General features: G+C 39.3%; 1 protein-coding gene across 4 annotated transcripts in view; it reads left to right on the top strand.

The window, feature by feature from the left end:
* SYT2 (synaptotagmin 2) overlaps positions 1-23,586 on the top strand; it is a 198,694-nt gene that overhangs the window by 50,751 nt on the left and 124,357 nt on the right. The window contains exon 2 of one of the 4 annotated variants that reach the window (XM_067468110.1): positions 7,430-7,553. The exons of the other annotated variants lie outside the window; for them this stretch is intronic. The gene's annotated coding sequence lies outside the window, so the exon portion shown is untranslated. The remainder of the gene's footprint in view (positions 1-7,429; positions 7,554-23,586) is intronic. 4 annotated transcript variants of the gene reach the window in all.

Genomic DNA, 23,586 nt, shown 5'->3' with positions numbered 1-23,586 from the left:
GTGCATTAATAATTTGTTGTACTTGAGACAAATTGAATCTCCTCCCTGGATAACCAGCCAAGAGGGCTAGGGATCAAGAAGGCAAGTTTCCCTCTTTACATGCATTAGCAGCTTGTCCATGTCAACAGTCCTTACCAATTGAAATTGATCCAATGTGATCCCACTCACAGAGATGCTGGACACCTCATTGTTAGCCTCTGCTCCAATGACAATATCTAAGTCAGCTTTTATGTGAGAGATTTTATCTGCAAAATGGTTGTTAAAAACATCACAGCAAGCTACTGAAGGTTCTAGCACTGGGTTTGGAGGGGAGGGCCCCTGGGTTAAGCCTCTCACAACTCTGAACAGCTCAGCTGGACATGAATCCACAGACACAATGCAGGCAGAGAAGAAAGCTTTCTTTACGGCATGTATTGCCACCTTATAGAAGCAGAGGTGTCCTCTATACTATGTCTTGTCACATAAAAGTTGAGTTTTCTGTCACCTGTGTTCTAGTCATCATCCTGCTTCAAAGGTAACTCTTCCAAGTTCTGCTCTCATCAGTGCTACTGCTACTTCTGCAGGGACCTGGAGAAGAAGGTGGGCCACCATAATATATGATTCCACTCCAAAAGTATGGATCCATTTTCTGTTGTTGACACTTCATGGGTTGTAATTAATTTACAAGATCACAATCTCAAAAAAATACTGGAAGGAAAAGAACTTGTACTCGTTGATTTTCACTTTACGTTTCTTTTCTGTTCCGTAGCAACATGTACCTGACATAGAAGTACACGCCATATTAGTGCAGAGGCTAAGACCTGAATAATTTACTTTTATTGATCTCAGATATAGATAATGGAATCCAGCTTGATGTCAGCAAAGTGCTTTGAAAGGAGCTGTAAACTAGATTAGGGGAATGGCTGCTGTGATCTACTGTGTGGCTACCAAATCTGTCCTAGCTAGAAACATCTCTGAGAAAGTCTGTCTGTAACTATATCCATTACCTATGGCAGATATTTTTATACCTCTCTGACCCTCTGCTTATGTGTTTTTGGAACACCAGACTTTGATAATTTGCAACATTATTTGCTCTCATGCTCATTATATTCAAAATCAAGAACCAAATTCTTGGAATCCGTTCTGTTCTATCTACATTCCAAAAATGTGTCAATTTTTTTCTGTTACCTCTATGATGCTAATTGTAGCAGCATTTAATATTTGTGAAGCTTTATTTCTGATTTTGCAGTCGATTCCTCTGGGGATGCTTTTATCTAATCTGATTTTATGTAATCTAAATTTTGGTATTATATTTTAATTGTATTGAATTTAAATTTGCAAGATCAATATGCCAATTATTTTATGTAGTACTTTATATTGATTTATATTTTATATTGCTGTACCTTTATTGTGCATTTATATAAAGACTGCCCTATTTTATTTTTTTAATAAATGTATTGGAGTTTTTAATGTAGGTCTTTATCAGTGTATGTTTCATGGCCAGAAACAAAAGAAAATTACCATTTCTAGATGTCCTAGGCATCCACAAACCAACAACTGGACCACACAGTGTATAGAAAACCCACACACACTGATAGTTATCTACATCAAAAACTCCAACCATCACCCAGGACAAAAAGAAGCACAATTAAAGCCCTGGCAGACCGTGCAAACTGGATCTGCAAATCCTACCTTATCCAAGGAGAACTGAACCACCTAAACTGGGCACTACAGGCTAATAGGTATTCTAATACAGACGTCAGAAGAGCTGCAAGACTAAGAACAAGCCACAAGAGGAAAGACAAAGATCCACCTAGAGGAAATGTGTTCTTAACGTACATCAAGGAAACTACTGACCACATAGGGAATAGATGTGTATGTAGATTTTGTTTCCTCTGTTTCCTCAGTTTCTTTTGGTACCTTCGGTATTTTGGGAGATTGTGATAGTAAGGGCCCTTCTGGTACAAAAACCTGCCTAACATGAAAGCAAGCGGGGCTTCGTTTAGAAGTATTTACTGAAGAAGAGGAAGAGAAAGAAAAAATAAGCTAAAAGGGCGTGCACCCCACCCATCGTCCCTCAGGTCCCCAACTTCCAGTCAGTCCCACTAAATAAAAAGAATTAGGAAAAAAAGGAAAATCAAAAAGATTCAACTGTGATGCAAAATAGGGGAGGAGGAGCCAAGATAGACTCCCACTTGCTTTTGTGTTGGGCAGGTTTTTGTACCAGGGGGGCCTTTACCGTTACGAGCTTTTGAAGTACCAAATGTACCAAAGGAAATGGAGGAAATGAAATCCACACACATGTCTAATGACCTCTGCTACTAGCTATACTACTATTATAGCAGAAGTCAATGGTTCAGCTTTGATGGAAATTTCAGACCTCATTACAGTTACATGACTCTTGTGAGAGGAGGAAAAAGGGAGAGAGCATATATTCCCAAATCCTGAGGTAGGACAGAGGCTACACATGGAATTCATATTATAAAAATTCACTGGTGAGAATACTGCTCAAGTGTTTTATGCAACCATCTTACTGAATGACACAATTGAAAGTTCAAACTAATGCAGAGCAGGGTGAACATTTAAATGAGCATCTGAATGGTCAGTGAAATGCACAACTGACTGTTCAAACAAAGAAGTACTACTGTCCTTTTTTTACCAGGGGCAGATGGATGTGCATCTGAAAATGAACAACTGAATGTGCTACCTTACTTCTGTAACCTTGAACTGTGGATATTGCATGCCAGGCAACTATGTACAATAATGTCTGTATGGAACTAAGTATTTATAAAATATCAAAAAGATGAGAGTCCATCTGACTACTTGCCAGGCATGGCACTGCACTTTAAATAGTTTCACCAGCATTTATTGGCTCTAAATTAATGCCTACAGGATTTAACTGTAATTTATTGGTAAAAATCACTGAAAGAGAGCAAAAGACATGTTAATTCAGTGGGCTGACTATGTGAAACTTTGATAAGTAGGAATGGAAACAACATTCGGAAATGAACATTCCAAATATTCTTTCCATTGGATATGGGATGGATTCTCAAATGTTGAAAAACCCTGGTGAAGAGAACTCTTTCTTGTCTCTTTTTTGTCTCCTTCCAAGTTTTTGAATCGTCTCCAGATCAATAAGACTTGACTCACATTTTTTCAATATTCGATATGATGGTGCAGTGTTCATGGAGAGCATGCTGTGCACAACACAAAGACATACTTGTCTGGGCCCAGTTTCCTATCAGTCATTATGCAATTGTGCCAGGAAGCAGAGGATGATTTTGTCACCTGAACCAGATATTGCCAGGAACAATGTTCATTCTTCTGCCTCCCCCTCAACCATTTTCCAACCAAGAACCATCACCAGCTATGTTCTGATAGTCGCATGAAAAAATGCAGGAACTGTCCAGAAACTCCCGAGGCTATTAGGAAGATCTTGTCATTGGACTTAATTACTTAGGATATCCCTCATAGACCAAGGATGATAGTCCTCTAAGTTCAGTGTCTTGGTGGTGAGTCCATAGGTGGCTATGGAGCCCTATTCTTGATCCGCATGTTCTCCCGCAGTGAGGACACCAGTTTCCAGGTGGAAGATGGTCCTGATCAGAGTTGGCTTGACAGGCCTTCCTGTCAAGCCAACATTTCTCTTTTTCACCTTCTATTCATGCCTTTTCAAATTCTGCAGCACTGCTGTTCACAGCTAACCTCCTGTTAGAAGGCTCAAGGGCCAGGGTTTCCCAGTTTCCGGTGTCTATACCACAGTTTTAAAGTTTGACTTTGAGCCCATCTTTAAATCTCTTTTCCTGTCCACCAACACTGTGTTTCCCATTCTTGAGTTTGGAATATAGTAACTGCTTTGGGAGACGGTGACAGCGCATTCGGACAATGTGGCCAGGCTGGTGGAGTTGATGGTGTAGGAGCATCACTTCAATGCTGGTGGTCTTTGCTTCTTCCAGCACGCTGGCATTTGCCCATCTGTCTTCCCAAGAGATTTCCAGGATTTTTCGGAGGCAACACTGATGGAATAGTGTTGAGTGTGATGTCTGTAGATAGTCCACATTTCACAGGCATATGGCAGGGTTGGGAGGACAATAGCTTTATAAACAAGCACCTTGGTGTCTCTACGGATGTCCCAGTCCTCTCAAAAACTCTCTACTTCATTCAGAAAAATTCTGCACTTGCAGAGCTCAGTAGGTGTTGTATTTCAGTGTCCAACCAATAGAGTGCCCTGGGGTGAGGGGTAGACAGGAAAAAAGTGAATCTAAATAGAGGGTCTTCTTGTCTCTGCAAAATTCATTGAAAATTGCAGTTTCTATATTCCTGCAATGCGGAACAAGTTGCTTAAATTTGTTCTGCCCCGTAGGAGCAATTTAGATAAACAAATTCCTAGTCCAAGATTTATAGTCCACAAAAAAGACTAAAATTTCTAATGCCTGCCTAAGGAGCATAGGATTGTAAGAGGATTTCAATTATATAGGAGGATTTCTTATTTTGATGCAGTGTTTTTGACAGAAGGGAAACTTCTGTAGGATATAAAGTAGATGTTCTGCTGTAGTCAAATTTGGTCATTCCTTTATAAGTCCTTTTGCTTCTATGTGAAGTACCAAACTGTTGCTGCTATAAATCTTCAGCTGGCATTGAAAGTTCTGAGAGTTAAACAAAAAAAAAAAGATGAACGAGCAACTGTAAAATGCTGCTGAATAATAAACGTAGTGTAGGTCAACAATAATGCCTCACTGGACAGCAATAATGCCTTCGAGCAGAGTATATAAAAAGCAGTGGTAGTGGATTTTCTTTAAAGACCAACCTGCACTTAAGTCTTGTTTTATTAACATGACACAAAAATTGGACTATCTCCATCATGATTTCCCTGAAAACAATGTATTGTCTTTGGAATGTCTCCCTTTTCTGCCCTGATTCTTTATAATAATAATAATTAAAAAAAACTTTATTTATAGCCTGCTACCATCTCCCCAAGGGACTCGGTGTGGCTTACATATTTCCCACTCTGAGCAAGAATAGCACCAATAAGAAATGTCCATAACAGAAACTTTTTTCTAAGGTCAAATTTCAAATGCTATTTTGTTCCCATAAATGTGCACTGCTCCATGAAATCTGAGGAAGAAATGATACCGGTAGCTTCAATGCTAGTGGGGTTAGTCTGAATATTAAAACAGCTATCCAATGTGGTGAGACTATTTTGGGAATCATTTTTAGCCCATTGGAGAGCTGCCTCTGGAACAGATTCACTATCCCACTAACACTGGAGCCACCACTGACTGATCAATCACAACAATATTCTCACATGACTGTAACATCTAGGGATTCATGTGTGCTCTCCTGTACAGAACAAATATCTATTTAGTAGGCCTGTCGGTTTTGTTTCGTTAATTCGTTTTTCGTTTTTTAATCGTTATTTTTTTAATATCCGACGCGATATCAAAACATATTTTTAAACCCGGAAGGGTTTAAAAATATCGAAGCAGCAGCCCCATGTATTTTACGAGCTTCAGCTCGTGTCGTTAATGGCATGGAGGCTGCTGCTGAGTGGTGCTGCAGTGCTGGAGCCTGGGAGCCAATCCGGCGCTCCCAAGAACCCCAGCAGTGCACCGTGGCAGAAGCCGGATGGCGCGCGGAGGCCGCTTGTGAGCGCGCGCGCGCCATCCAAGCGGCCTCCGGCTCCTGCGCCCCCCTCCTCCTCCTCCTCCTTCTCCCAGCTGTGTTGCAGGAAGTGCAGCTGGGAGGAGGAGGAGGAGGAGGAGGAGGGGGGCGCAGAAGCCGGAGGCCGCTTGGATGGCGCGCGCGCTTACAAGCGGAGGAGGAGGAGGGGGGCGCAGGAACCGGAGCCGGATGGCGCGCGGAGGCCGCTTGTAAGCGCGCGCGCCATCCAAGCGGCCTCCGCGCGCCATCCGGCTCCGGTTCCTGCGCCCCCCCCTCCTCCTCCTCCTCCCAGGAGGAGGAGGAGGGGGGGCGCAGGAACCGGAGCCGGATGGCGCGCGGAGGCCGCTTGTGAGCGCGCGCGCGCGCCAGCTGGGAGGAGGAGGAGGGGGGGCGCAGGAGCCGGAGCCCATTGGATGGCGCGCGCGCGCGCTCACAAGCGGCCTCCGCGCGCCATCCGGCTTGTGTGACTTTTCAGGGCTGTATATGACCATGTTCCAGAAGCATTCTCTCCTGACATTTTGCCCACATCTATGGCAGGCATCCTCAGAGGTCTGTTGGAAACTAGGCAAATGGTGAGTTATATATCATCTCTAATACTATGGAATGTCCAGGGTGGGAGAAAGCCATTGGTGACCATTACTGCAACATTCACACTTAGCCTGTTTGATCAAGAAAAATTTTTTTTCTAAAATGTTTTGTAAATAATAACGAAAATTCGTAAATAACAAAACATTTTTTTGGTAAGTTTTGTAAATATTTTTAATATCGAAACAAAAAAACACCCCAATTAAGAATCGAATTTAGAAACAAATTTTTTCTTGATCAAACAGGCCTACTATTTAGCCCAACATTCTGATCACAGAGTTCATATAACTGAGCTTTATCCAGAGAAATAAGTTCACACTGGATTGAATTAAGATGTTAAAACTGCATAGCTGACTTTCCCATGTCAATCATAATCCAAATAGTAAAGCAACCGTCATGGAGTATTCAACAGTATCCTACAAGGTCAGTGATGACACATGTATGGTCCTTCACATCTTGTTGGGCTGCTGCTCTCTTACACTTTATTATTTGCTGAACTGTCTAACAATATCTGGTGACCCTAACCTCAGTATATCCAGCCACATCTTCACAAAGAGTCCATTGAACATGATTTTGTTCTTTTAGTGGTCACTAATGGTTTGATTATCTTAATTTACAATGACTTTAGGCAGGAAAGGGCTATGTTAGCTGATTTTCCATGCCTTTCAAACATGACATATGTGAAAAATTATTAATGACTAGGTGCAAGCGACTGCAACTACTCATCAAAAAGTGAAGTAATTAATTGTTGTAAGAATTTCATTAATCTTGATCGGTTGGAGACAGTCTGTTTCAATTCAACTGCCTGAAGGAAGGCAGGAGGCAATCAGCCATAGTACTCATGTCACAGAGAAGTCTTGTAATTCTTGTGGAGCTTCACTGACCAAAGGAATTCTTTCAGCTTAGTTGAAAACAAACCTCATGCTCCATATGGAAAATTATTGTATTTTTGTTCAATAAGACATTGGCAGAATACTACTTTCTTTTACTTGGCCACACTTCTAATAGCCATGCTGCTTGGGCAAGACAGTTGGAGTCCAACATACCTGTGAGGTATAAGGTTCCCTTTCATGGAATATACATATAGCTCTATAAGACCAACCTATTGCTATGTTGCAAACTATAGAATCTCATGATTTGTAACCTGATGAGACATCAGAGCAATCTGGTTGAAAATTCTAAAGAACTCTCCTCTAAACCACAGCTCCAGGACTCCATAGGTCAGAACCATAGCAATGGATGAGAAATCGAAGAGCTATATTTGCATCATGTTAAAGGGCCCCAGGCTGTGGAAGGCCAAAATGTAGGGCAACATGCCATCACAACAGGTATGTAGCTGGAGTGGGGGCTGAAGCCCCTCAAAATTCTCAGGGTGGTCCACTTCGAAATAAGTGTTTTTATATTTACTTTGTAGAACTTGTTTTTCTGCAGTTTGATATGTTCCAATGTTTTGATTTAGAGGCTTCTTTAAATCTTTCCTAGTTTTGCAAGCCTTTCCTGTGTAGTCCAATCTACCATCTGTTCTATGAATGGCACTGTATTTCAATTTTGTGCATTGCATTGTATGTTTAATTAAAGTTTGCATTGTATGTTTAATTAAAGTTTATGAAAAAATAATTTAAAATTAATTAAATTAAATTGAAATCTTCAGCTCTAAGTACTTATAAATATTCACAAATGCATAAGCAAATCAAGTTAGACTTTTTTCTGCCTGCCTGATGTGAATAAGATAAGACCTCTCCCAATGCAGTATACTGTGTATAGAAGCCAATTGGACACATAGTTGGGATGTATTTTGAATGGCAAAAGGATGCTTTCCACTACAGCTACTGAAATCAGTAGCCTAGCAGAGGGGCACAGCTCATTGTATCAGGTTCTACCTGAAGCTACTGACCCATTTTGCCCAATGGTAGCACTAGCCCTCTGCAAAAAATAATAAGCATTATCTCTAGACAGTCACAACATTTAAGCATAAATCTTCTCTAAAACATTGTAATCCTTGAGCTGCAAAATTATATCTCCTGGTGGAATTTTGTGCTAAAGCTATGTTGAACACATTTTACATGGGCTCATCATTGCTCCGGATACTTCTGGGCCATTCTAGACTCCTTGGGAAGGGAGGTCTAGCATCTTGGGGCAGCCACCAAAGAAGGCCTTCTCTCACAACCTCCAAAACGGTAGGTGTTATCACATATTGATGGCACTATTCCACTAAACACTGTACAACCTTACTCTGTTGTTTTGTTTCATTTATGATAAATAACACAAGGGACAAATTAAAGCCCCAAGTGACTTCACAAGCCAGTGCACCCCCCCCCCCCACACACACACATACACACCAAGTTCTGAGTTCAACCATCCATGAAAGATGGTAAAAGAATGCTCCAAATTCCATCCCAGCAAGGTAGCCCAGAAGGATACCATGGTTGATGATACCAAACCACCGAGAGTTACAGAACCAATGGGGACACACACACTGTGTCTAAGTCCCTGCATTAGATATTCACCAAGGTGACCATAACCAGGCTTGAAACCAGATTGAAATAGATTAGGATAATCCAGAAATCCCTGGAGCTAGGAAGATGACTCATTTGTGGCACCAATTTAATTTCCCAGAATATCCCAGAACAATGCTGTATTGGAAGTATTGTAGGAAATGCAAAGGGAAAATGACTCTGAAACTCAGCCACCAACATGAGCAAGGCAGGTTTGATTCCTGTCATGCTCAGATAGTGGATGATGCCCAGAGAAACCCTGGAGCACTCTGCCTTGTTATGTTTTCATAGATGCTTCTGGAAAAATAATATAGATTGATGAAATTATTTATTAATCAGTATTGCCACTGCATGACATTCTGGCCCGAAGGAATGATTTGTCCTTGAGAAACTATTACTAGAGAAAAAGCTTGTTAACTTAAGGAAACCTTGACCTTGATCAACCAGGTCATGAAAAGAGACCTGTTTCACTTGATTGCCTCTTTAGCAGTTTACAATCTTTTCATCTTCAGGTAGGCCTATGTGAGAAAAGATCAGAATAGCTTTAGTCTCCATTTATGAATTAGATTACTTTAGCAATATTTACAGCTCCTGGGCACTGCAGGCATCTATCAGATTCTACAACCATTTCAGTAAACAAAATGCATCACGGCATGCCAGGAGGCACACAGTAGCCATTTCTTGCTCTTTTAATTATCCAAACAGCAGAGACTAAGGAAGAATCAATTTAATCATCAAAGCAAAACACACAAGACTTGCTCCTTTGATTTTTTCAGTCCAAATGGCTACTTTAAAACCAGTCCACTGATTGATGTACTGGATTATATGACCTGTAATATGTGACCTCTCCCGCTCTCCTATTATTATGGAAATTTCAACTTGTTAACAACTGTTACATTCTAATTTTTGAAATGTTGCAAACCTAAATTTTCTATAGCTTGCAAATGATGTTTTGGATGGGAGCTTACATTCACTTTCATCCTGTTTCATTGGTGGAAAATAGTGATCAGGGAGGGGGGGATTCATACCTCCCAACTTCTTTGTGGCAAGACTGGTCCTGAGTTGTTTTTTTGTTGTCCCATTTGATCAACTGCTTTTACAATGTCTCAGTTTTTCTCTTCTCCTTCCACTTTCCCTTTTTGTATTCAACTTGGTTCATCATGACTCAGCTTATGCAAATGAAGTGAAAATATAGTTAGCATTCAACCAACTCAGCAATTTTGCCTTTCCTTGTAGGCTCAGGCAAAAGCAAACTGTTGCAACTTGTTCCAGTTTATGTGTTCTCCCACATTAATAACTTTGCCTGATGTTGCTTGGCCATTTGTTTCCCAGTTTTCATCTGTGAAATGCAGAAGGATATGTGATTCCTATAGTACAGCATTGCATGTTTGTGAAGATAATGCTTACTGAAGGATTCACATTGCCATGGCAGAAGCAAACAGCTGGGTGGATCCATCCCACTCACCCTTTCTATGTACTACTTAATTCTAGAAGTTCTCCTGGTTGCCCCACCACCAAGAGATATCAGGTTTCGGGTTATACAAAAAAGGGATCTAAATCCAAGTGTTCCTCCCAATTAGAGCATGGTCATATCCACACTGCACAATCACTGCAAAGTGAATGGTCTCTATATGTAATGAAGCAATGATGTTGCTGTTTCTTTCAACTGTTGCTGCTTATATGGAATATACATTGCAGCCATTTAGTTATTTGGTCTGAATAAATGCAAAGAGTGTATATTTTTAGGATGGTAAAAAATATACACATTCTTTGCAATTCCTGAGGACCAACAGAGCTTTTGTTCCTGCACCCTCACAGTGTTGCCAAAAGGAGAGGAGGGAAAAATAAGAGTATCCTCTCCTTTCTTTCCCCGCTATTCTCCTAATATTCCATCTAAGCAAGTACAGTTTAATCAGAGCAATCTGATAGTGAATTGTATGGCTCAGAATCAGGGCTGCTGGAAGATCAAGGAGGCCAAGATCTTCTGGGGAGGCCTTGCTCTCAGTTCCACCTGTGTCACAAGTGAGGTTGGTGGGAACGAGAGACAGGGCCTTCTCAGTGGTGGCTCCTTGGCTCTGGAGCTCTCTCCCCAGTGAGATTAGATCACTGCCCTCCTTCCTGGCCTTTAGAAATGGAACAAAGACATGGTTATGGAACCAAGCTTTTGATTAGTAGAGTAACACAGTACAAAAAGCAAATATGGAATATGTACAATTGACATTTGAATAGCCTGGCCTACATACTTGGATTATTTGATTTTATTGCTTTTAATAGGTGTTCTAATTTTTATTTTTCATGTTTGAAATGTACTGTGTCTTATGATGAATTGTCTTATTGATTTTATGCTTAGTTATATGATGTTGATTGTGATATGCTGTACACAGCCTCCCTGAGCCCCCCCCCCCCCGGGGGGGGGGGATTGAGAAACGTGGGGTACAAATGTTTGAAATAAATAAATAAATACGTATGTAAGGCATTGAATTTTGCCACTATTTCTGTCCCCTCAGGGGTGAGAAAAGCAGTATATAAATACTGTAAATAAATAAGATCTGGCTTTCCTTGGAAATGTGTTCAGTTGTTCCCCATTTTGGATAAAATAGTTTGGTTTATTTTCAAGCCAATATAGCCACAGGCTAGAAGAATATTGCTCATCTCTTATTGGTTTCCATCTGGGAATATCCCTTCCAGATTTGCAACATGGTTTGGAAATTTTCTTTGGGGACCACAGTGCCCCATATTTCTCCTACATATATGGCCAGGAGCTGTTGTTGCTGTATACCTTCAAGTCAACTTTAAGCTATTCTAAGGTTTGCTTGGCAAGATTCAGTGAAGCCTTGCCATTGCCTCCTGCTTAGAGATTGTTACTTGCTCAAGGTCACTTAGTTGGCTTCCTTTGAATGAGCAGGGATTCAAACTTTGGTCTCTTGGAGTCCTTGTCCAATATTCGAAGCACTACACCATGTTGTGAAAGTTGTTGATCAAAAGGAACCTTTTCAAACTCCAGTTTACACATTCAGAACAGATGTAGAGTTTCAACGGAAACTTTCTACACACAAAAGATGCAATGTCTGACTGCCTGAACAGTGAATATGTATGCATTTGCCTATAGCTCCCTACAGGCAGTGAAAGTAATAAGAAAGATGGAAGACTTCATAAATTGAGACACTTCCTGCTTTTTCTTAATCTTGCTAAATTCTACCACCTGCCTGCTTAGAAGTTTCATTTCTAATTGAGCCCAGCTTGGAATTCTTTCGCAGTTTGATAAAAAACCAAATATTCTCATCCATAATAATACAATTATAAACTTGGTGTTAATTGAAAGTAGCAGTGCTACCTGATGGGAGAAATGCTTTTTGTTGGAAGGAGAGCAAAATAAAGATGAGCAAAAATGTCAGCTTCTTATCAATCTGTCCCAAGGCAATGGACTGTTAATGAAGACCATTATTTTAAAAGTGATTCTGCATTAACACAGCCACCTTTTAGAAAACACCCTATGGTTTTAGAAGAAGGCAAAGAACCCCACAGGGCTGTAAAATGATGCAGAAGCAAAAGGTTTGGGATAGAATAAAGAATTTTAATAACTGATATAGATTTAGATGTTACAGGCTGGCAGGTCAAGATTGTCCAATAGGTTTTCTTTGAATCTTGGTTCTCACATAGAAATAGATAAAGTCACCCTTTGGATTTTACTTGAATGGAATCACCTCATACTCTTCCATTTGACCAGACTGCCTAGGTCCAACAACATCCATGTCTCTCTGTGTGTATCACATATGCCTTATTCCTGGTTAAGACTGCATCAGATAGAGTTATCCATAAACATGCCGAGAGGAAAAGTTTTCCAAAGGCCTTAAGACATGGAAAGTCAGTAACATTCTAGATGTCCAAAAACATTTCAATGAGAGTTGGGATAGCTAAGAAGCCATAGGTGACTCACATTTTTCTTTTTTCCTCCTTAAAATTCCAGTGAGACAGGTGTCTATAACCTGATCAGCATAAAATTGAATGCTTCATCTCCAAATGGTGGGATACTCCCTGAGCAAAGTATCTAATTTAGTCTGAAGTGACAAGAATAGATGATTGCATGTGTAGCTGGAACTATGTTGTAGAAATTGTGACCCTTCAGAAGCTGATATACTGTACTATTCTAGAACTTAAATTGAAATGAGGAAATAAATGATTTGATTTTCTGCAAAAAAATATCTTTCAGAATGTGAGGTTTTACCAGGTAACTAATATAGTACAGGGATCTCCTGGACCTTCTTGCTATCTTACATTTAACTAAATCTCTGATTATATTCTAGAAATGTAAAATCTTTGGATGGCAGTGCTAGAGGTAATTGTACTGTGATTTAATGTAGGCAAGAAATCAGAAGACAGCTAAAAATTGGAAGAGACTAGACAAGAACCTCAAGTGTAAAGCTATATTACTGCATACTAAAGTTGGAGGATTGTCCATGCCATCATATTTCCTAATTCTTTGTGCAGCTGTGAAAGTAAGACAGCCAAGACAGCTGAAAGGAAGAAAATGTGTTGCTGGAGAAGAGTTCTATAGATAACATGGACTGTTAAAAAAACAAATAAATGCATCCTAAAGCAAACCAAGCCTGTATTTTCCTAGAAGCCAAGATGAATAAACTGAGACTGTCATATTTTGGACATTTTATTAATTTATTTATCATGTCAGATGCAAATTGAGATGGACATATCATAAGAAGACATGACTTAGTATAAAAAGGAAATAATGCTTGGGAAGGTAGAAGGCAGCAGGAAAAAAAGGAAGACCACATTGTGCTGTCGAAGGCTTTCATGGCCAGAATCACTGGGTTGCTGTGAGTTTTTCAGGCTGTATGACCATGTTCCAGAAGCATTATCTCCTGACGTTTCACCCACATCTATGGCAGGCAACCTCAGAGGTTTTGAGGTCTGTTAGAAACTAGGCAAGTGAGGTTTATGTATCTGTGGGATGTCATGGGTGGGAGAAAGAACTCTTGTCTGCTTGAGGCAAGTGTGAAAGTTGTACTTGGCCACCTTGTACAACTTTCACACTTTTAATGGCCTTGCATGATATATAAACCTCACTTGCCTAGTTTCTAACAGACCTCACAACCTCTGAGGATGCCTGCCATAGATATGCACAAAACATTAGGAAACAATGCTTCTGGAACATGGTCTGGAAAACTCATAGCAATCCAGAAGACCACATTGTGAATGGGTACATTTAATGAACAAAACCATGGTCTTAAGTCTGCAAGACTGTACCAGGGCCATTGAGGAAAGGGTTAGGGTCTCTCATTCATGGGGTTGTCATCGGGTGAAGTCAACATGACAATAGGTAACAACAACAAGTAACAATAGCATGCTGTAGAGAATAAGATAGGCTTGAAGTGTGTGATACTAATACTAGCAACAAGCCATATATTTGTAACAATTCTCAATAGCTCAGCTGCCATTAGCAACCTACAGATTTCTGACTATCCTTTGGATTTACCTCTTGTTGCATTGTCCATGTCTTTATATTAGATTCAAGACAATAAAGGCTCTAAAGTGAGGTGGTAATTCAAGCAGCCTCTGCAAGTGACATAAAGCACACGGAGGAGTAGAGCACAGTTAATTCATAGCTGCTCTGGGAATCATTCATTTTCTCAGTGGCAGCTGCAAAGCCACAGATAAGTTTGATTAACAAAATACATGGGCTCTTAGTGCAGATATTCTCAGATATCTGAGGAGGGTTGCTGTCCTTAGATTGGAATCTGAGCCATGTCTTAAAGAAGAAGGATCACTCCACTGGGATGCATGTGCGTATGTAGCATTACGGATTGGATCCAATTTTGCAGGCTAAATGTGATTTTCAAAATATAACATCTTCAATTATTTCTCATGGCAAAAGGGAAAAAAAGTTGTCATAGAAAGCATTGAATCAGGGGGACAAAACCTAAATTCTGTCTTTACTGCCTTCTCTGAGACACGGTAAAGCTGGGGTATTTTCCTACATAGAAATGGTACCTGATAAAGAGAACAGAATACCTATAATTTCCAGAAGATATATTTGTACATTTTCTATATCTATGAAGTGTACTAACAAACTGCCAACCTCATAGGTCAGGGGAAGAGATTCTATCTACTTTTGTATTAGCATTCCCAGTCCTACAGCTCTGGGGAAATCTATTCATCTTTTTTTGTGCTACTTTCCTATTTTCAGTGCTACATCTTTCTCAAAGGTAGATTTCTGAGAGCACAAACCAACAGTAAAAGAGACATTTGCTGTGGGTCAATGGAAACTGGGAGCTTCTGAACCAGAAGCATATAGGATGTGCTTCTACATGAAATATGACCACAGGAAATTCCAATGGGGGAGTTGGAGCAGAGGGGTGGGAAGGAAGTGGGCAGCACAAGGGAAGAGCATATTTATGCTCAAGAGTGATTCTACACTATATATTTACAGTATTTTGATGCCACTTTAACTGTCATTGTAACACAGAATCCTAGAATTTGTAGCTTAGTCTGGATCTACACTGCCATATATTGCATATATTGTCTTACCTAGATCCGGCACAGTCTGGCTTCAGGCCAGGTCATGGAAATGAAACAGCTTTTGTCACCTTCATGGATGATCTACATAGGGAACTTGGTAGGGGGGATGTGTCCCTGTTAGTTCACCTGGACCTCTCAGCGGCCTTCAGTACCATTGACCATGGTGTCCTTCCAGGATGCCTTGCAGGAATGGGTCTTGGAGGAACTTTCTTACAGTGGCTCTGGTTCTTCCTGGAGGGCTGTTGAGGGATAACTGCTCGGCCTCACAGCCAAAAGGTTCAGTATTGTCCCTCATGTTGTTTAACATCTACATGAAGCGACTTAAAGAGGTCATCTGGAGTTTTGGAGTTCGGTGTCATCTGCATGCAGATGACATTCAAGTCTCACTACTTTTCAACTGCTAGTTTAAACTGCATTATTTGGCAGTGTAGATTCAGCCTAAACTACACATTCTAGGATTCTGTGATATAATGGCATTTATTTATTTGCAATACTTATATTCCACCCTTCTCACCCCAAAGGGGACTCTGGGTGGATCACAGAACACATATATGGCAGACATTCAATGCTGATTATACAATGACAAGACAGACAACAGATAAAGGTATATATAAAAACTTTTTCTCATCATTTGGCATCTTTGGAGGCTGTGTTTGGTTCTGGCCACAGGGGGTGCTGTTGCTCCATCTCTTTGCTGAAAAGCTTTCTTTGTTTGTAAACATTTCTCCAAATGCCATGCCTAAAATACCTCCCCACTTAATGTGGTTCCTATTCATCTACTCACATCACTGTTTTTCATCCGCTAGGTGGGTGGGGAGCTAGGCTGAAGGTCAGGAGTCCATCCTGACCCGGCTTCGAACTGTCAACCTTTCAGTTGGCAAGACTTACTGCAGTTGCAGCTGGTGATTAATCTGCTGTGCTAAAGCCAGACACAATTCGTTGCTGCAGCACTGTAGAATTATAGTTCGGGGGAAGGATGAACTGTAAACCTGTAACAGAAAATAATAAGAATAAGAAATTAAACCCCCCAAATTACATATGATGGAACCATGCCAGCTACATTAGTATCAAATTGCTACTGTTCATTAGTGTATATACAGTACTGAACAGTGTGTATACACTGTTATACACTGTTAAAGGATTGTGATTTTTTTAATAGCTGGCTGGGAGATTCTTGGAGCTGTTGTCCAACAAAATTATTATTTCTCAGCCAGTGTCATGTAGTGGCTTGAGTGTTGGACTACAACTCTGGAGACCAGAGTTCAAATCCTCACTCAGAGTTCAAATCCTCACTCAGCTGCATGACCTTGGGCAAGTCACACTCTCTCTGCCTCTGAAAAAAAGAAAACGAAAGCATCTTCTGAACAAACCTTGCCAAGAAAACCACATGATAGCCTTGACATCACCATAAATCGGAAACAAATTGAAGGCACACAGTACAAACAATAAAACAGAGTACTGCTTTAACCCCCCAGTGAGATTTAATATAAAGGGAATTTAAAACTATTCAATAAGCCAACCCATTAAAGAAAACTACTGAATTAAATAGCTTTAAGCCTCTCTGAAATAAAAAAAAATCCCTTGTCTGCTGCTGGAAGGTGAGTAGAGAGAGTGGTCTAATTCTTCTCTACAGAGGAAGGGAGTTCCACAGCTACAGAAGTCTCCACATAAGCCATCTCCTCACCACACAATGAGGAAATCATCCATTTGGGCTTCGATAGGTCAAGAGAAAAATGAATGGGCTAAAAAGGCATTCCAATTGAATCATATCTGAGAATATTAACACTAGTCTGAAACCACTATGTCTCATTGACATAGACATCTAATTAAGATATACTGATTTCTAATATAAAATACAAACCCATGGACATAAAATAGTCCCTTGAGGTGTTTTGATAGCATTACAGATGATCTTATCCAGTGTAACAATGTGTTAATATTCACACTAAACCCTGAATTTTTGGTCTGTGGAAGACATGTCAGCTACCACTAATTTAAAGTGAAGTGGACTTTTTGAAGGCATTCACCTTCAGGAGCAGCTGAGATATGTTACAGATCATCAGTTCTCTCCTTGAATACTTTAAAAAAAATAAAGGTATTATATAAAATACCAATTCCAAGGTCTTAGAATATAGTCCTGGTTTGAATAGGCAGAAATAGGTTCGTAACCACAGCATGTTCAGCTGGGTTATCTTCCTTCATATCCTAATTTGGTAACCCCTATGTACAACTTATAATATACAATTAGATCAACAGATGAAAGGCAAGGGTTTAAAGATAACAAATGGAGGATATGAATATCAAGGACTACTGATCCTGACAGCTATATATTTCCCTCCATTTAAAAAAGCAGGATACTTCTATATGTGATTTGATGGGAGGCTATTTTATCCCAGCTATGGTCTTCTTACTGGCAAATATTTGGTCACAGTATGAATACATAAATGCTAGACTATGTAGGGCATGTGAATGAGCAAATGTATATGCTCTAAACAGTCATGTTTTGTCTCTGTTATGTCTGGCAAATTCTTTATTTTTATAATGTGGAGTGCATGATTAAAGATTAGCATCTAAGAAAGTACTGAGTCCCCTTCGGGGTGAGAAGGGCGGAATATAAGTGTTATAAATAAATAAATAAATAAATAAATAAATAAATACTCAAGACAGAAGAAAGTAGATGGAATGAGGAGATGATGGTGGAAGGTGAAATGAGAGAATGGAAAGAGATTGATTGTGGAGCAGAACTGTAATTTATCTTGGACCAAAATGGTTTTAATCCAAATCGATTTCACTAAATATATTTCTTTTTTTAAAAAAATACACTTCTGTGCAAAAGGGTCCAAAATCGCAATATAAAACAGAAGCAACAACAACAATGTAAAATTAAATGATTCAACAGCTTTTAATAGGTAATAATTGGTTCTACTGCAGAAGCAGGAAAAATGTAACAAATTAAGAGGTGTCCTTGAAAGACATTTTAGAAGAAGCAAGGGTATAAATAAAATAAAAACATGAATAAAGCCATGAATTGAAAGGACAAGATAACTTAATGAAAGATGGTATAAGCTATGCTGGTGTCACAATGGAAGAAGCCCCATCATCTGAATTAATCCACTGCATTTCAATTGATGGATATTTATAGAGTAGGACCTCTGACACTGATTGAAACACATAGGGGAATTTGGTCATTTAAGTATGAATATCAAAGCTGTCCTAGTACTAAATGTTTAAATTTTCACATTTATATGAAGACTACACATCAAACTTTCATGAATATCTTAACAGAACTGCATGTTTGATGTTTTGGATCTGTGTCTTCTTCATTTGAGTTGACTTTTATGAGAGATGCAATGCAATTCTCAATTTGTGGTCAAAGAATGAGGAAGAATTTACTCTGTATCCTGTTTTACTTATAATGACATAAAATATTTGAGCTGTTTAATTTTAGGAAAGCACTAGCGGACTTTTTCTTGAAAGCAGACTTTTTCTTGACACTGTTACCTGCCCCGCCCCCCAAATGACCAGTGAACAATAGCTAGCACAATGTTGTGGTTTGAGTGTGGGATTCGATTCCAAGGTTCAATTTCATGCTTCACCATGGAAAACTTTGGCTGAGTCACACACTCCCAGAAAACCCCTTAGGATCACCACAAGGTGGACATGACTTGAAGGCCAAAAACAACAAGACATGTGCTTCTGTTGATTCTGGATCAGTCCAAACAAGCAACTGCCATTACAGTTTATGACATTACAATTTATGGAATTGTACATTAATTTCATTCTTGTAAAACTTGCTATAAGGAAGGCTGAGTGAAGGAAGATAGACAGTTTTGAACTGTGGCATTGGAGGAATATTCTGAGAGTGCCTTGGACCACAAGAAGATCAAACAAGTCTATACTCCAGGAAATAATGCCAGGCTGCTCACTGGAGGGAAGAATACTAGAGGCAAAGATGAAGTATTTTGGCCACATAATGAGCAGACAAGACAGGAAACTTGGAGAAGATAATGATGCTAGGGAAAATGGAAGGAAAAAGGAAGGGGAGGCGACCAAGGACAAGATGGATCGGTGGCATCCTTGAAGTGACTGGCTTGACTTTGAAGGAGCTGGGGGTGGCGATGGGTGACAGGAGGCTCTGGCATGGGCTGGTCAATGAGGTCATGAAGACTTGGAAGCAACTGAATGAATAAACAGTAACAACCAAACTTTTAATGACTTATAGTCATGACAAACCAATTCCTTCTTTAAGAGGTACCAAGTGGCTTCAGTCATGAAAAAAATTGAATGGTCTTATAAATGTTTGTGGCATCATGCCCAGGGGTATAGTTGCCTTCACTGTGCAGTGTCAGGACTCAGGGGAGTACAGTAACAACCACTTCAATATCAGATGCTTGAGAGACATATTCTCATTCAAAGGTGCTTGGTTAATAATGGAGGAGAGAAGGGAAACCCAACATCATGGCATTCCAATGAGCTATCCAAGGTTCTGAACCATTTTCCATTCCTAGCTTCTCTCTGTTTTTTCAGCCATACCAACTATTACTAAACAAGTAATGGGCTTTCCTTTGCCAGTCGAAACGTCAATGGCTTTGTGAGATTATTTACACATGAGCTCAGCAAAAGGCCACATTTTGCTGCTTGAGGCAAAAAAAGCAAGATTGCCAAATATGCCCTGAATTCCATGCACATAACCCGATTGAATTAGGAATTGAGCTTTTCTTCAGCAAGGGAAATGGGATAAGGTCCTCCTCTACATTTGGCAGCACTAAGTGAACAAGAGGTAAAGCTTGAAGAGAGGGGTCAGGAGAAATGGCTGGATGGCTGCCCTTATAGAGGCACTTTGCTTCACATTTTCTGACATTGTGCCTTGTGGGGTATTAAAATTATAACAGTAAATGATAATTTAGGAATTGTATTATTCTAATCACAATTGGGGGAAATACAAATAATGAAATCCTTTTAAAATCCTTTATGCATAAAAACCCACAGCTCAATAAAAATGCCTGAAACGTAGCTTTGAAACATAGTCATACCACACTGAATCACACTGAAAATCACAATCTTGCTTTTGTCTCCAATGCCAGTTATTTGACTTAACCCTGGTTTCTTTTTTGGTCAGTACACATGCCCCTGCTATAAGCAATCTCAGTGTCTGTCTTTCCAATTTCTTAATTCAATTTTTCATATACTCATACGGTATAGTCTTCAATAGAACTGCATGAATTCATAATGCTTGTTGGAGCTGAGAGTTTCTTTGCTTGTAAAGATTTCTCATCCAATGTCAACATTTATGTTGGTGTGAAAAAGCTACACATGAGAGAGAAGGAGTTTTCTAGTTCTATTACAGCAGTTACATTAATGTTCCTAGTGATTAATGCCCATCCTTCTCTATTCCAGATACCCCTGTGAAGGATCTTAATAATGCATATGCCTTAAAATTAAAGTGCTCAAGCATAAGCTCTTTGATTCAGTGTTGCAATTATGCAATGTTATAGAGGTTATCCATAGAATATTCGACATCTATAGATTTGTTTAAGGAATTATGTTCCTTTCAAAGGGAGTGAGGGGAGCAGTACATCAAATATGTGCTCACAGACAGACAAAAGCAGATATAAAGTGAGTTTTTGAAAGATTTAAACAAGGATAAAAAGAGGGATATTAACTCAAAGTAAGAGACATGGATAATGTCCAGCTCATTTCAGATATTCTAATAAATACGTAGGATTGTTGCAGAAGGTTCTGCCCACATACCATGCACTCAGGGGGCTCCCTCTGTGTGTAAAGAGAATTCCCACTTTTCAAGGGTTTCTGTTTGTGTAGAGAGAGCCTCCTGGTATATGCTGCAACCCAGTGGGGGTTGGGTTAACAAATTCAAATATTTAAAAACATTAAACTGGCATATGTTTTCCAAATACTGAGAATATGCAGGCAGGACTGTACTTGTTTTTTCTGGAACCCATTGTACAGAAAGGAGAGAGGGAGAAACCTGTGGTGAAAATTTTAATTTGGTTCTGAATATGTCCCTACCGCTGGGCAAGGCATCAGCAATGTCTCATTATTACTGCAACCTCCTACATTTCTCCAAAATATGACATCCAGAAGTAGCCAGAGAAAGTAGGCTGAAAAAACATTGGCTCAGCAACAGCAGCCATCCCAGTGGACCTGTTTCTTCGTTCAGTGACAGGTGTATCCATCAAGCAGCTGGCTCTTTGGTGACCAGGAAAAAAAATGAACAGTTTGAAAAAATAATAAAATGAAAAGACAGAAGAATGAGGAAAAGAGAATCCAAGTGGAAGAATGATGAGAAAGATGCCATGATTTCTGCCTTTTCTTTTCACTCTCTGTTCTTTCCATGGCAACATTTGCCCCAAAGAACTGCAATTTAAGAAGAACTGTCAACAGCTACAAGTCTTTTCCTCTGTCTTCTTCAATAGGGAATGGAACCAAATAAATCCCCCTTCTGATGAAACATGAAAATTCTCAGCCAGCAAGTAAACATGCTGAAGACAAGAATTTGAGCACACAAAGTAAGTAATTAATGCCCGATTGGATCATCAAATGAACACAGAGCAAACATCAGAAGCAACAAATGAGTCAAGCCTCCTGAATCTCAAACCACTGAATTTCCTCTTTGTGTGGCTCAACTGAAGGGTTTGGTTCTATCTGCAACTCCATAGCACTGATGCTACAAGAGTCTATCTTGCTAATCATACAGATTTTTGAAACTGATTGTCACCCACAAAAACTAAATGACGGCAGATTTGGAACAGATGAAAGGAAGTATGACACTGCTTGTGGTATGGTGCAGTGGTTAGAGTGCTGAACTGTGTTTTGGAAGAGTCACTGAGTGATGAAACAAAAATCTCTTTAGGAATCTGAATCTGGGACAATGTTTATGGTTTACATCCAGACTATTCAATATGAATGTGCCTTAATTTTAAGATCCTAAGAGAAGGACTGTCTATGGGCCTCACCTCTGCCACAGGCCTGTCTGATGAAGATACAGAAAAGGGCCTTTTTGGTGGCTGCTCCTAGACTCTTGAATTTCCTTCCATAAGAGGATAGGCTGGTCTTCTTACTGCTCTTCTTTCCCAATTAAACAGACAATTGATGATTAATTAGTTGTGCAAAGGAGTATTTTTTACTGTGTGTGGGTGTGTATCTGCTGTGTTCTTTTTCTTTAATGTTTTAAATGCTTTTAAAATTAATGCTGTTTTACTACAATAGTTTACTTGTGTTTTTGAACTTTTTATCATCTGGTTTTATGTGTATCATGTAATTCTATGTGTGTGGTAAGAGGTTTGTGATAAATGTGATAAATTGTTTTCTATCAATTCATGTATACTGGTTATTATTAATATCTCTTGTCTATCTATTTTATTGGACTGTACTTGGACTGGTTTGGATGATGATTTAAATATTGTGATTTTAATCTGGCGAGCTAGTTCTAATGTATATTTTTAAACTATCATGCTTTTTAAAAATCTCATGCTTGGCATTGAATTGTTGCCTGTTTGGAAGCTGTTCTGAGTCCCTCCTCGGAGGTCGAGAAGGACGGGATATAAATGTCTGAAATAAAGAAATAAAGAAATAGCACATAAATAATAGAAAATGTATTACAGATATTAGGCCTGGGTAACAACGGAAAAATTTGTTTCTAAAATCGATTCGTTTTTTGGGGGTTTTTGCGTTTCGATATTTAAAAGAATTCCGAATTTTTTCTTTTAAAAAGTTCGATATTTACGAAATTTCGTAAATGTTAAAATAATTACGAAACATTAATGAAACAAATACGAAACAATAACAAATTGATTCGTTAATGGCGGACGCGACCGCGCAATACGCTAAAAAACCTCCAAATGGGACAGGGGGAACTTCTGAAGCTTCCCTCTCCCTCTGTTGTTGACTGTTGGTGTGATATTATATTTTTTTTCACTAATTAAACAAAAAACAACTATAAAACTTGCCCCAGACATGCGGAAATAATAACGAAATGACCTCAAACCGATAACGAAACGAATACATAATGAATCCGAAGCATTTACAAAACGAATTAAAAAATTCATTTCGTTTTTAAGTTGCTCCAGAATGGTTCGTTATCGCTTCGTTATAAAAAAAAATAATGAATTTTTAACGAATTACGAATTAACGAAATGAAACCGCCCAGCCCTAACAGATATGTGTGTATTCAATCTACAGTTTTGGATCATGTGATTTTAATGTTTATGTCAGGTGTTTTTAATTCTATATCTTTCTATCTCAATGTTGTTATATTTTATGTTTAATGGTCTTATTGATTTTAATGAATGTTTCTTGTTTAGATTTTCTAATT

This window comes from Anolis sagrei, chromosome 4 (assembly GCF_037176765.1).
Source record: "Anolis sagrei isolate rAnoSag1 chromosome 4, rAnoSag1.mat, whole genome shotgun sequence".
In the NCBI taxonomy this organism is placed as follows: domain Eukaryota; kingdom Metazoa; phylum Chordata; class Lepidosauria; order Squamata; family Dactyloidae; genus Anolis; species Anolis sagrei.
The sequence above is the reverse complement of the archived record's forward strand: the minus strand, read 5'-3'. Positions and strand labels throughout refer to the sequence as shown.